Genomic DNA, 14,543 nt, shown 5'->3' with positions numbered 1-14,543 from the left:
TCATGGCTTGCATTCAACCATCCTGGCCAGGCTGGTTTGCATAGGATAAACCCAGGGATTTCCATATCTGGCACAGTTCAGAGGAACTGTCCTTCAATGTCCTAAATATTATCTGAATTCTACAGTTTACTAACTGTAAACTGTAGAATTCAGATAATATTTAGGACATTGAAACTAACATTTCTAATGTTTACTAACTCTAGATCTGTAACTATATTGAAATAATACATGCATACACAAATTTACAAGTCAATCCTTAGCCCCAGATCTGCTGGCTGGATAAGGTTAGGATTAGGTCCATGGAAATCTACACTGGCATATTTCTACCAGTGGTGGTATGGTGTGGTGTTTCCACCAGCAGTAGCTAGCATTAAGCCCTCAAATGGGGCATTCCAGTGGTGGGGAACACATAGAACACAAGTGGCCTCTGATTCACTGGGTCTCAAGTTCCTGCATCCCGCTGAGTTGGCCCATCCTGAGCCCTATCACCTACACCAACCTGGAGCTGACATAGGTAATTCCTCTTCCCTCATTGGCCTCAATGGGAGGGAGCCCGCTCGCCATAGCAAGTCAACAGAGTTTTGTCTACAGTTTCTCACTCCATACTGCAACTCACTTTGGATTGTGCTGCAAATGTGTAAACTGGTACAGCAGCACAGCAAAAGAACAAAAGGGGGGGAGAGAGACTTTCTAGATACATACAAGCTAAAATTAAGAGAGGTAGGCATTACTAATACACACAAAATACCAAATTGCCTATTGAACTAGCTGGGAATAATCAGAACCAGCCAGCGTGTTGCATGCAGTGAAGCAGCTGCCTCAGGCTTCCATCACCAGAATGCCCCCCTCTCCCCACATTTTGGTGGAGGGGGAGGGGCTGCATTCTGGGGCACAGCAAGGCCTTGTGGAATGTTCCCCCTCTCACCAAGTTCAGCCAGAAGGAGGACGTTCCAGAGGTGGCGAGGCAGCAGGAGGTAGCACATTCCAGTTTTGCCTCAGGCGGAGAAATGGAATAGGCCTAAGAATAGTTATTATACCTGGAGCTTAGTGCTCTTCACCAACAAATAACCTTTATGAACTGCACTGGGCAAGGCTTCTAGAAGCTACAGTGGGGTACTAGTATTAACTGATAGATAGTGGCTGCAAGAAGCATTTCATCATCCACTTGGGCAAATGTAGAGCTGTGCAGTTATCACCTGCTGCATTTTGTTTTGTGAAGGACACTCTCAGACAGTTAGCATGATATCAGAGATAGTGTTTTGAAGCTTCATTATGAGCTTACAATAAACACCAACTTTGGCCTTATGTACTGTACTATTAAATTGCATCATTACATTATAATACTGTACTTTTAATTGCTGCCTGGCTAGTCTCTTTATGCTCATATAAAATAAATTGCAAATGAGATCCACAAATCCTGAAATACTGCATTATTTACGAAGATAGGCCACCATTCTGGATATTAGAAATGCCTCCCCATCCAAATTTCAGGCTCATATGGTACCCTTTGTTCATACCCTTTTGCTTTTATCACAAATCTTCCTCTTATTAAGGCTTGACTGCTACACTGAACTCTTTGACCAAAGTTTCCAAGACGTCTTTATACCTCATGCTGGTGTTGCCTTAAGTGAGGAAAGTAAGGCTGCTTCAGAATATTAAGGGGTCCTACACCATGTTCTGTACAGTATAATGTGTTAGGGCTGATCTACATACCACATGGAAGACACTTAGGGTATGTATACATTAAAAGCAGTAAAGCAGTTTTTCTCACTGCATTTTCTACTTGATTTTGCAAATTCTGTTTCTACTCCACCTGCTATCTGACCATAGTTTCCCACTACTACCACCACTACCACCTACCCCAAATCCTACCGGTGAAGCTTTCGGCCCTCCGACTCTGCTGCCACGCCCCCTGCCCAGCATAAATCACCATCCTGTGGCTGCAGCAATGATCCTATCTATACATCTTCCCAATGAAATAGGATTTATTCCCAAATAAGAGAGGAAAAGTCTAAGTGAACACCACACAGCTGATGATTAAACTCTTTCTTAGCACTTATAGCCCTTCCTTCGACAGTTTTGAAGTCAGAGTGAAACTGGATTTGGGGAAACCACATGAAAAAGCAGTATTTTCAGGAGGGAAAGTGGATTGTGGGTAATGGTGAGTAACGTCATGCGTACAAAGATTAAAACACAAGGGTGAAAACACACTGAAGCCAGTGTAAAGGGTAATAATGTGTATATACCCTAAATTGCTTCATGCAGCTGACAGGATGCTTATCACCTTCTTAGTGTGGGGAGGTTTGGATGCAAAGAGCCCAATCCATTTGATGCATCAATATACACTAAAAACTTACCATGCAAAAAAAGCCGTCCATGTGGCAGCTGTAATATGAAACCAGCTTTGAATTTCTAGAAGTCAATGCAAGTGTGGGCAAAATGGATGCAAATGAATCTGCACTAAGTAAATTGCACAGAGTGCGGAACAGGCAGCTGAGCTAACATATTGTTAAAAGAGATTTCATTCTTCTTCCGCAGCACTGCTAATGACTTATGCTGTTTTAACACGGGGCAGGGGGTTGTGATGCCTAATTCATCTGTGTTTACAAAGTGCTGTACAATTTTAAGATAACATAAAATGAATTGGCTGTAATTTCTTTATTCTCAGTATCCTAAACTGTCAAAGTACCTAGGCCAGAGAAACTCATGCTGCTACTCTACCACCACCATCCACAGAACTGGAATCCAGCACTTTTTCATTCAGCAGGATAGTTAAGACAATAGAATAAATTTTACAAAACAGTTTGATGTGCACATGAAATGCTTGTTTAGATTTTCTACAAACACATGTTCCGCAGTGTATTTGACTTATAGAATTCATTGTCAGGAATATGCAATGCAACATATTTTTGAGTTCATCAACCTGGGAGTTTGGGAGAGGGAATCCTCCTAACCAATATTTTATCTGATTTCAAACCAACAAGAAAAAGTTACAGCTTCTACTAAATGCAATCATAAAAATACTGAATGCTCCCCCCACACACATACCAAAAAAAGCATCAGATCCTCAATATTAGTCTGTCAATCTTTATGCAATCCATAACACCATCACTCACATCTGCTCTGATGCTAGAGTGGATGAAGCTCCATTGGAAATGTCCAGAGCATTATGAAGTTAAGTTTTGTTGGATCAGTTTAAGTTACTGAAGTCCCAAGGATGCGGAGAGGACACTTGAAGGGGTCTGGAGAACCACACATTCTCCTTGACCCTTGTCATTCATGGTCTGTAAGTGTTAGCCAGGAAGGATTGACTGTGTGGATTGAAGGGGAAGTTAGTGCCTCTTTACAGAAAGGTGTAATGTCTATTGCCTTGAAAGAGGTTGGCAATATATCCCCTCCATGGGCCCAGGGGTGCATTGAGAGCTATTGGCAGTGTGCTAACATTCCTTTCGGAGGGTCAAGGTGACTGAGAATGTGGTGGTTGACCAGACACAAAGTATGTCTGGAGGAAGCTGATTATCTAGACCCATTTCAATCTGGCTTCAATCTGGGTTTAGCACCGAAACAGCCTTACGTCATCCTAACTAACAACTTGTGCGGTGAGAAATACTGTATGCATTTACTGCTGTTATCATGAAAATGTATCACAGAAGTGTACAACAACATAAAACCAAACAATAACATCATAAAAGCAAGAGGAAATTAAAAGCAAACATCAATAGAGCATTGTGGTGGGTGTGCTCCTAACTGCCTGCATAGGCCTAGTGGATTAGAAAAGTTTCCAGCAGGAGTTTAAAAGTTGGCACAGATGGAGCCCGCTGATACCACTGACCTCCTGGAGTGACTGCAGGTTGGGAGCTGGAAGCACTATTACTGCATCTATCTGCAAGTCTGGGAGGCTTTTGCTCAGATTCTTGGCATTTGCGCTATGGCATTCTGCAGGATTTCATTTAGTCTCCCATGCTTTTTAACATTCATATGAACAGTGAAGTTCCAGTTCAGACCACTGAGGAGAGGAAAAAGCAAGGTGTGAAATCACACAGATTAAGCCTACAGTTGATAGCAGTCTGAGACACAGAATATTAAGGTGTCTGTTCCGCAATGGGTAAACTAGGGTAGGTGTGGTTTATGGTTGTTTGTTTTAGGCCATGAGTACGTCAAAGTTAAAAAGTAAAAGGGAAATGACGCCATATTCCCTTTCCCATTCTCCACATTATACTGCTATAAAATGCTCAGCAGGTAGTGTTTGGAGGTACATGTGGAATTATTTCTATTTTCATTCCTGAATCTCACTGTAAGACTTGACAGCACTACTAAGTTCTTGCTTAGGACCCCTGAAATTCCAAAACAGAAGCACTTCTATTAGAAAGTAGAGATACATGGCAATACTACACTGCAGGTCCCACCTGCTGGTACCAATTCATAATCAAACTTCTACTTGTCCACAAGAATGACAAAATAAAGATCTTTCATTTTTGAGATAAGCATATTTTAGAACTGTGTAATCTGAAGGATGAATATAGTGGACCTATGTTAAAATCCATACTCAGTAATAGACTTGGTACGTTTTGCGGAACCTGCCATAACTCGGTCTCAGTACTTTCATATGAATATTTGAGCTTGCTATCTCTGAACTGGGTGTGGAGACAACAAACCAAATATTGCCAATATTGTCTAAAATAAGTTCCATCCTTATTTTAGACATCATGATATAGTGGTATATCGCATTGTTTAGCTGGTGATATATCACAATGCTGAAAACCAGATATCAGCCAGCCCTAAATATTATCATAAATATATACACATCATTATGCACATATCTAGATATACAACCTTCACTGTAAGAAATGCAATAATCTGCTAAGTCCTACGTGCTCTCAAAATTTAAAGATATAAAAGCATTAACAGAAGAATCAGAGTGAACTAACTCTTAAGTTTTGATGTGGAATGATTTCACTATGAGATTCAAGGGGTGTATCTAAATAATTTTGTACAAATAGTACTTCTCTCACTACTGACTGGGTTGCAATGTTTGGTTTTAGTTCCGATTAGGAAATGAAAATGCAAGTCCTCCCTTTATGTAATCTAAAATGTTCCATTAGGAGCAAAACATTGTAACTAATTAGACACAGATTACTGAAAGTCAAGAGAAGCAGTGTTCTGGATGAGATGAAGGTTTCAGCACCAGTGATCACCAACAAAGTAAATTAAATCATTTCCCCTTTCCAGTGCCCACATCTTCACCTACAGGCCTGGGCTTATTGCCAAGCATAATATTAATATTCTCTTGTGGAAAAGGTGTGAAAATTTGCCAATATAAAGTACGGGCAAAATTATTTGCTTCCCTTCTCCAGCTTTCTAGCAGAAATTAGGGATGTGAATGTTTCTCCCCCTGCACCCACAGTTTTCAAATTTTCCTGTGAACTTGAGATGTGCAAATTTTTCAGAAGGAATGCTTGTGCTAAAATCATTCATCCTGCTCCAAGCAGCAAACTTCCACAGAATTTTTTTCTGTTCAGCTAGAATTCCTCCTCTACATTCATATGAGGAACAGGCATGAATTCAACCCAGTCCGATATCAGAAGAAAATAATGAATGGGGGAAAGAATGAATGGGGCACATGAGGGACAGACTGACCAGTATTTTGGGGTCACCAGTGCATTGTGGGAAAATGTGCTTCTATACCTCCCTTCTGCCTATTCTGTCCCAATTGACAAAGAAGTTTGCTGATTGTCATTCACAAATGGGACAGAATTGATAAGTGAATTAAGAGAGTGAGTTATACTTTGAACACACCATGGACAATATTAAGTACTCAATACTAGCTAAGAAAGGTTCACTGAAACACTTACATTTCTTTCAGCTCCTCTTTTCTCCTATTTTTGCAAGAGGACTTCTTTCTTTCTGCTTGTAATGGCCTTTCCTCAATCACTTGGCTCTCAAAAAGTTAAGAAATGAGGTCCCTTCAGAGACAGTGAGTTATCTGCATGACAAAGAACAGAGAAATGTTTAGATCTGATAGCCTGTTTTATACTAAATTGTTCCTGTGGGTTTTTCAAACCATTCCCAGCTCCCTTTCATTTATTACAGAAAAGTTTCATTGCATATTTATGCAGTGTATTAAGCTGAGGAATAAAGAACTTATATATTTTTGCCAAACACCTGAAAACCAAGACAGACAGGTAAATTAACACTGTCCTGAAGGATATTTTAAAGGAAAGTTTTAACATAACACAACCGTGCTTAGAAAATTACATTTCTTCCTGCAATATTTTAATCCCAAATTTATCTTGAGATAGCTTTGGCACAACTCTGGGATCACTCTGGAAACCTTGCATTACAATTTGTAGAAATGTGTGGGATAAGATATACAACGAACGTAAGACTGAAAGTTCCAAAGTAGAATATTGCGTAATGTATGGCAAATTTTGTCCACTACCACCTCAATTCCTTTTATTTAAGGTACACTGACATAACTCTAATATGACATGAGGCCCTCCATGATTAGCTTTGGTGACTATGGAAGCAGCCAGATCCCAGCCCCCTGCTGAAAGGCATTTGGGCATATCCTGAGTTCACCTACATCTGACCTAAAAGTTGTCAAGTACTGGATACTCAACCTCTCAATGGGATCCATCCACACAATGGTAAGACCACTCCCCTCCCTCAGGGGGTGTAATTGCGGGCGTGCATCCGGGACCTCCCAGTGACCCGGCAGTGGGCAGAGGGATGCCACCCACGTCATTAGGACTCCCAGCCGTGTCACGCCACCCCCCAGCTGACCAATTGGGTTAGCCGGGGTGTGTGTGACTGATGCTGTTTAAACTGCAGCTTGGTGGGGGGCTCCATTTGCCTTCTTGTCAGATCTCCCAGTCCACCCACTTTCTTTTTTAATGCACTGCTTGACCTTGGCCTTGCTATGGACTAATGTCGGTCGCCTGGTTGTTGGGGGCTAGGCAGAAATTTTCCCACTTGCCAAACTCGCACCAGCCATTTGGTTTTCACCTACCTTGTAGCAATCGTCGCAACTCTGTAAGGTTAGGCACTGGGTAAGCCTTGTTTATAGGAGGAGAGGTTGTTGCCTCCACCTGCCCCTCCTCATTAAGGGTATCCCATTAAAGGGATCCAGGGATACAGATCCTGGCCAAAGCCTGGGCGTGGGCTTGGGCCATGCCACAACCCTATCGGTGATCCTTGGAGATGCTCTTAATTGCTGTATATCGTAGGGCTCCCCCTATCGGTGGTTGACCCTTCAGAGACTTCATGCAAACGGGCAGTAAGGATATGGTCTGGCTTCACCCAAACGCCTAAGCCAAACCGCTCACAGCTATAACCAATAAAGTTGTGGCCTAATTTATCCCAATTAACCCAATATATTTTTGTCTGTGTGTTTATTTCTGAGGAACTGCAGGGCCCGGGGCCTCATCACACCACACCACGAAAGGTGACGTGAAGACAAACACAGAGAGAGATGGCGGGTTCAGGTAAATTGCTCACTGTCACAATTCTTTCAACGTTTGTTAAACAAACAGAAACAGGGTGACCAAGGATGGGTAAGGTGAGAATTAAGCAAAGTAACTATAGAAATTGTAGGAACTGCTCATTTCATAGCCCCCTCCATTAGATTAAAAAACCATTAGATGCAAAAGTTAGTTAGCTCGAACTAGACAGAAGTTACCCAGAGCTCTCTAAGACTCTGCACACTACTGCTTCCCTTTAAGGCAAAATTGTCATTCCCTGCTTCTGTAGGCCTTTTAGAATAGTTAGGGATTATTTTGTACTTTAATCAAAGTGCGTATATATTGTAATTTGCTACTTGCTTAGACAGTAACTTTGCTGTCTAAATCAGCATTTTTATATATTCTGTCACTCCTATTTTATATAATAAACCAAGCTTTCTTTATCTCTTTGTGTGAGAGAGCTTTTTGTGGACATAAGATTAAGGGTTAACATGCATTCGTAACAAGCGCACATCATTACTCCAGCAAAAGATCCTAAACCTCTCAGCAGTGTGTATATGAACATACATGAGTGCTGGCGATGCACATGTGAGCCCAAATATACACATTGTAACAGATTCACTCTCTAAATATCCTTTATGAACAAAAAGAACCATTCATACCTAAACAAAACAGAAGGTAGACCTGCATAATGGAATAAAGTGACATCCTGCTATCAAGCAGGCAACAACTTCTGATACTGCTCTATGGAAGGTACTGCACACATCTCCTTTTTCAACTCCAGGAGAAAGGAAATGTTCTGACCAGCCTGAAGTACTGGTCTGCCAATAGTTGCAGGATGGCTCTACTGTTATTTCTATACCTTTAGCAATGACATAAACTTTTAATCTTATTTTTATAGGCCCTTGAGGATGGGCAGGTAGTGGGAAACCTGAGGCACAGGTCTATTAATAGTGGTGAGGGTCATGATTATATACTATCAAATCTGAACATCAACATTTCTAATTTCCAAGTTACAAGGGTTTCTTAAATTATTGTAATTGCTTTACACCATCATCCTTGCATCTAATACCAAACTTCGGTAGTCGAATGCCTATCCTTTTGAAAGTGAAATGCAGCTTCCCCATAAAAAGTTAGTAGGTTTTTCTTAAGTACACAGTAATATGTTAGTTTCCAAATTAAAAGATTAACCATTTTTTAAAATGGGTGTACTTGTACTTGGTAGCTTCCAGGGCATACAGAATGTGAGGTAAACAGTAAGATGGAATGCCCTCCCATCAGATGTAAAGGAAATAAACAACTATCCGACTTTTAAAAGACATCTGAAGGCAGCCCTGTATAGGGAATTTTTAATGTCTGGTGTCTTACTGTGTTTTAATTTGTTGGAAGCTGTCCAGAGTGGCTAGGGTAACCCAGTCAGGTGAGCGGCATATCTATCATCACAATCATCTGCTTTAATATGAATTTTAAAAGTTATTTCCTTTATTAAATTAGCATCATAATCCACAAACAAATTTTGCAAACTCCAAGTTTGTCCAGGCCCACTTACAGCCATTATATATTTTATTTATTTTTAAATTATACAATTCAACAATTGCATAGGGGGCTATGTCTGACTTCTAGAAAGTGTCTAGAATTTTACAAAGGTATCCATTTCTACCATTTCTGTTCTAGATACTAACAAGTATCTATACACATCTCAGATGTAAACTCCAATGAGTTCAATTAGACTTGTTCTTAAGTACGTAGCCTAAATAATGCATAATGTCCTCTATGAATTGCCTGATCAGGATTATACACTACTGCATATATTCCTATATTCCTGGCCTGGTTGACAAAGACAAGAGCAGACTGCACAAGCATCTGAGATCCCAGAGGGGAGCTCGCAGCCATTTTGCTACTCCCTGGTCCTTTTCTTTGCAGCACCGTGCCAAGCTAAGACAGGAGGGGTTACCAATATATAGAGGGTTACCAATGCATAGATAATTGCCAAGAAAATCCAACCCTGTCACATTTGATTTCAAAAGAGGAAACTTCCTCAAAACAAAGGCATTGGTTAAAAGGAAATTGAAAGGGAAAGTCAAGAGGGTCAATCACTACAAAATGCCTGGGCTTATTCAAAACCACAATGAAAGCTCAGCAGGAACAGAAGTCTTGTCCAAGTGAGGGGAACAAAAAGGAACATCAAAGTCTTGAGGTACAACAAGGTTTCGATATTGTTTCATTTACCTTTCTGTCAGTCTCACCTGGCCATGCATAGAGTAAGCATGTAAGTGGCCCACATGAAATGAAAGTCTGACCCATTCTCATCCCGACTAGTGAAAGCCAGTTGCAAGATGGTGGGTCCTGTATTATCTGAACTTGTTCTTTTTCATTCAGGCAGCATGCCAATAGCCTCAAATCTGCAGGCAGCTATTACCCTGCCTCCAGCCTTCCTCTTTAGCTTGCTCAAAGTTACTAAAATCACACATCAATATCCTTAATCCCTGCTTTTCAAATGGTTTTCTCATCCAAATATACTCCGTATATAAAACACATAAACCTAAGGATTTTAATTACTTCATTTTGTATCCACAATACATTTCATGTTTGTGTACATTTTGGTATATTGTTTTAACAAAGAGTAAGTCTGTTATTTGCTAAAATATTTTATTTATTGTATTCACAGTTAGATTAAGGGAGAAACACTGGGAATAGAACAGGATTCAAAATGCACAAAGGCCTACTTATTATATTTAATGTTTTTAAGCAGTTGCTTAGGTATTAGTCTCTTTTCCTTTCTCCCTGGAAAAGAAGCTAAGAGAAAATCTTTAGGGGGGGGAATACCTTATCTGCATTCCTTTTGCAATTCAGTATGGATGGACAACAGTATTTCCTAAATGTTTCCTATTCAGTGCTAGATATGTAATTACCTTCGGTTCATAGTCTAGACATTATTGCTTTGGTAGTATTTAAGACTCCTTGTAACATGCTTGCTGTTTTTAAGTAAGCCAGGCTAAATCTTGACCAGATAAATTAGCAAAGAATGCAATAAAAGCTGCAATAAAAAGAACTTTATCCTCCAAACCTTCAAGTTGCTGCTAAATGAGATTTCTTTGAAATGCAGATCAGTTGAACTAGATTAGTGAATTTTAGCTCCTGTCAACATCATAACAAAATACAAATACAATTGTTCACTGGCCTTATCTCCATGCTTCCATCTGCTGCCTTGTTATTTACTTTCCTTGATTTACTATGCAGATCTAAATAAGGCACATCAAGGAGGGCTTACAACACAATGGCTTCTTAAGCTTTACATCAAGGTATTTGAAACTGAAGCCCTGAAAGGGCTGCCATCAAAGACATATCTCTAATGAACTTCCATATCAGAGAAGGTTTGGTATTTAATACTGCTGTGAAAAGAAAAAGCTACAAATCAGAATGGCCTATGAAGGAAAATGCCTGCAAATCTTGATGAGATTAACACCTACCAGAATTAATAACCCAATAAAAATGGTATCTGGTTGCTTGAAGAGTTAAACGTCCAACCCTTGGACAAATAATGCTTTGTGTCAGAATGTCAAAAATAAATCTGTTGACAAGGTTAAAAGGTAAGATTTCCCCCCCTTTCTCCAACAAAAGCTCTAAATGCAGCTTTTCTCTCTTTTTTTGCTTATTCCATTAAGATGCACACTGTTGACAAACCAGTGCTCGGATAATTAACACCATCAACAGTATTACCATAATACTTCCTGTGCCATCAGAATCTTACAGTATCTGGGGTGGGGAGGGAACATCAACAACTTAAGCCAAAAGGACAGCATTTATTATTTGTTCATCTATTTTTAAATAAACATTTCCACCTTCTCCTCCATGGCAAACTATTGCAGTTTGGAGCTAAGAAGGGGGGGGGGCACCCTGTCAATCTGTTTATAAATAAATACTGGAGTGTCATTTCTATATAACCCTGTAATAATCCCATTCACAAAGCACACATATACAAAATGCATTTTTAAAAAAGGGAGACAAGTTGGCTTTTACTCTGCTTTAGTTCCCTACCTACTTTTTCTAAATACAATCCTGCAAAGATTTAAGTAGTTTGAAATAATTTAGACATGGACACGCACTCACTTTTGCAGCAAACTGTCAGTGATTATATGGCAAATTCTTTTACTAAGCATCCCAGCCTACAAACAAATCACACTTTCACCACCACCACCTCTTTTCTTAAAGAAACCATTTCAATCATTTATGTCCTTCTATAACAAGAGAAGATCCCACAAGCATGTTCTGTACTACGGATCAATCAGCTCCAAACCAAAGTAGACGTGTTACAGCTCTTGTGCCTGGGAATCACGCTGGAGGCTCACCAGATGATGAAAACTGAAGTATGCTGTGTATGGCTGCCCCACATGGCATCCATTAGCTTCTGGGCATGTCAAACTTCACAACTATCCTACAGTCAATGACAGCAGACAGCAAACACCTTCCCTTTTCTTCTTGCCTCCAAACATATACTTGACTCTCTACCCTTCTTCAAGATTACAGGCAGTCTTCCAGAAACAAAGTCCCAAAACAGAAGCAGTATCCCATGGCTATATGCTACTGAAATCACATTAGTCTTTTTTTATTGCTAAATTTCATTTCGTATGGTCCATGCTGCAGACTTCTTTACCAACACAAGAGACCACTTGCTTAATGAAATGTCAAAACAACAGATTTGCATATGCAAAAGCAGGTGCTGTAACAGGTTTGACTACTCCTGACCTGAAGCATGTAAAAGAGGTTCATGAGCAACAGCTCTCCCCGAGGTATTAGGGCTGTGATGGGCAGTCAAAACCTTGCCATCTGTAGTCCTGTTGCTCAGAAATGACAACCTGAATTAAATATTGGTCACCAGATCTTGTATAACTAATCATCGCAGCATCTTCATCCATATGTTAAATTCCCAGGATGGAAAAAGAAAACGTTCTCGAAATGGAATATCCACCAAAATACATGAAATATGTAGAAGACAATAAAAATGCTTCCTGCAAATAATTTCAAGGTGTTTGTAATAAGAATTTATATAAATTGCAATAATTTTATGATATTATTCATAATACACAAGGGCTGGTACACTTCATTAGACTCCTTACTTCCCTACAGACCAGCCTAGTCTTCGAGACTCTTAATAATGCCACATTAGCTGATGTTGCAAAATGCAGCAGCAGGTGAGAGGGCCTTCTCTGTAAAGCAGCCAGGTGTGGAATGCCCTCTCCTCACAGACTCAGTTGACATCAACCATGATGGATTTTATACGTCTTATAAATACATATTTACTTACTCGGGAATTTGATTAAGGTTTTTTTTCCTGCTCTCATAGTGCTGCGATATAGCTCCTAATGTACTGTTACAGTGGTTTGGTTGTTTATTCTATATTGTTATGCCGTATACTGCTCTGAGATTGATTTTTAATGGTGAGTTATGAATCATTTAAAAAATAACAAAGCTGTCAACGAATGGTCAAAATGTTGTGTGGCACAGAAAGTTTCAATACACATTTGGTAATTTTGTCACCATATCAATTCCCCCCACCCCAAAAGACGTAAATTAGTTTGGTAAATTCTTGAATTCACACTTGCCTTATTGTAACATTGCCTCAGCAAATTGTTTTGTTTGGGGGCAAGTTGACCTATTCAATTACAATAAAGTTCACAGTTGTTCATGCGTGTGAACTCACACCAAGGTGTATGTGCAGCAGGAAACTTTCAGTAACATGCAAAGCTGCCATTACACTGAAAAGCCCCCTTACTGCTGCTTTTTCAGGGCATGCACTTGTAATTATTAGATCACAGATTTACAGCAGAAAGTTAACACATCTGGGAAAGTAGAAGCAAATCCATAGTCTTTGGTGTGTTACAGGCCAGGGTGGTGTAGTGATTAGACTGTTGGGTTTTGATCAGGGACCTGTGTATTTAAATTCCCAATCAGTCATAAAGCTCATTAGGTGAGCTTGGGGCTGTTACTTTCTCTAAGCATGGTCTACCTCAAGTGGGAATCCCACCATGACTCAAGGGGTGAGGTACAAAAGTTGTTGACAATGACAGTAATAATGATGATAATGATGCTAATAGTTTATGATCCAACAAGCCAGATGAAATAACAAAATAACTATAAAGTAAGTAACTAAAACTAAACATATTAATACTTTTGCTCTACACATGGTTGAACTAAATTTCTATTTTTCCTTGCAGAATCCACCTTTTTAAAATCTATTTATTCCTACCATGCTCATAATCAGATCCACTCTTAAAGACACTCATCATTCAAAGTGTAAGCAAATCTCAATCATGCGTAAAACAGTTATTTATTAATCCATACACTTACGGTCATTTTCAGCAGGTTGGTGGTCTAATCATAAAAACACATTATTATTAGCACTTATATAAATGTCATCAATATATTCAATAGGACCCAGTGCCAAGGTACTCATAACGTAACACTGGACAAAAGGAGAGGGAAACAAATATTCAGTTCAGTTGCAATACTCAGATTGGCTTTCAATAGGGAAAAGGATTAAAAGGTTGAGAGCTGGGCTGATTTTCACATGTGTGCTAAGTGGGCAGGTGGGGGTCTATGCGCAAAGACCCAAGCTCCTTGCTTCCAACATCTCCCCCAATGCATGGATGGTGAAGGGCAGGCACATCTTGCACACCTCTGTTCTCCTCCATACCATTACAACCATACTGAGAAGAACACCTGCAGAGGTATTCTATTGCCTTCAAATTATCAATTCAACTGTGTTCAAAGAGCATTGAAAAACTACAACTGGTACAGTATGCAGTGGCCAGATTATTAACCCATGTTAAAAGTTCACCACTACAGTGGATGCTCGGGTTGCAAACATGATCTGTGCGGGAAGCACGTTCGCAACCTGCAGCGCTGTGTCTGCACAGGTCTTGATTTGGCGCTTCTGCGCATGTGCTGAAACCCGGAAGTAACCCATTCCAGTACTTCCAGGTTCGGCACGGTGCGCAACCCAAAATCGTGCAGCCTGAAGCGTCTGTAACCCGAGGTATGACACTATCCACCTGACTGCCTCAAGGTTCAATTTAAAAGTGC

General features: G+C 40.0%; 1 protein-coding gene across 12 annotated transcripts in view; it reads right to left on the bottom strand.

Moving 5' to 3' along the window:
- Nucleotides 1–14,543, bottom strand: part of FOXP2 (forkhead box P2) — a 350,478-nt gene that overhangs the window by 297,749 nt on the left and 38,186 nt on the right. For 10 of the 12 annotated variants that reach the window (XR_014555348.1, XR_014555349.1, XM_083699205.1 and 7 more), the window contains exon 2: nt 5,853–5,983. The exons of the other annotated variants lie outside the window; for them this stretch is intronic. The gene's annotated coding sequence lies outside the window, so the exon portion shown is untranslated. The remainder of the gene's footprint in view (nt 1–5,852; nt 5,984–14,543) is intronic. 12 annotated transcript variants of the gene reach the window in all.

This window comes from Podarcis gaigeae, assembly GCF_964106915.1.
Source record: "Podarcis gaigeae genome assembly, chromosome: 10".
In the NCBI taxonomy this organism is placed as follows: Eukaryota; Metazoa; Chordata; class Lepidosauria; order Squamata; family Lacertidae; genus Podarcis; species Podarcis gaigeae.
Note: the sequence above shows the minus strand (reverse complement) of the source record. Positions and strands in the feature narration are given on the sequence as shown.